This window comes from Alligator sinensis, unplaced genomic scaffold, assembly GCF_000455745.1.
Source record: "Alligator sinensis unplaced genomic scaffold, ASM45574v1 scaffold91_2, whole genome shotgun sequence".
Classification (NCBI taxonomy): Eukaryota; Metazoa; Chordata; order Crocodylia; family Alligatoridae; genus Alligator; species Alligator sinensis.
The window spans coordinates 334,814-335,442 of NW_005842529.1; positions in this window are offsets into that span (position 1 = coordinate 334,814).

The following is a 629-nucleotide window of genomic DNA, read 5'->3' on the forward strand; positions in this document are numbered from 1 at the left end:
TGGCTTGCATCTCCTAAGATCCGAAGCTGTTTCTTAGTGAGTCCAGAACGCTGTAGGAGAAACCCAAACATGTATCGCTCCTCCAGGGTTCTCTGTGGTCGATTGGACTCACGACGTCTGGTGTCCTGAGGTCTGGTTGGGTGTTGATAATCTTGATCAAGATATGATCCGGGCTCCATCAGGACACGCAGTCGCGACAACTGGCAAAGGAGATTACTCACGGGTTGGTTCACCATTGAGCTGAGCAGAATCCGAAGGACAACGATGTTCTTCTGTCCATAGATCTCGAGACAGTTATCTAAACTGTGAGAGGTTAGTGGAACAGTTCCAGGATCTCGCAAGTGATGGTGAGGCCATGGTCTTATTCGCTGGAGTGATGTCAATCCCAGCGCACACGCTCCTGGGTTCCAGGTACAGTACGAGACGCCGACGAGTGCTAGCATAAGATGCTCTGCGCCAGTATATTCTGGTCGTCCCGCATGCCATACATGGGCCTTTTGACTAATCAGTCCTGCAACAAGCGCTGGCAGTGGAATAGGCCAGTGAGTATTAGCTGTTACCATGTTGATGTCGGTGACATGTCCTCTACTCCACGAGGCCTATCTAACTAGGAAGCTTGCTTCTTCCTG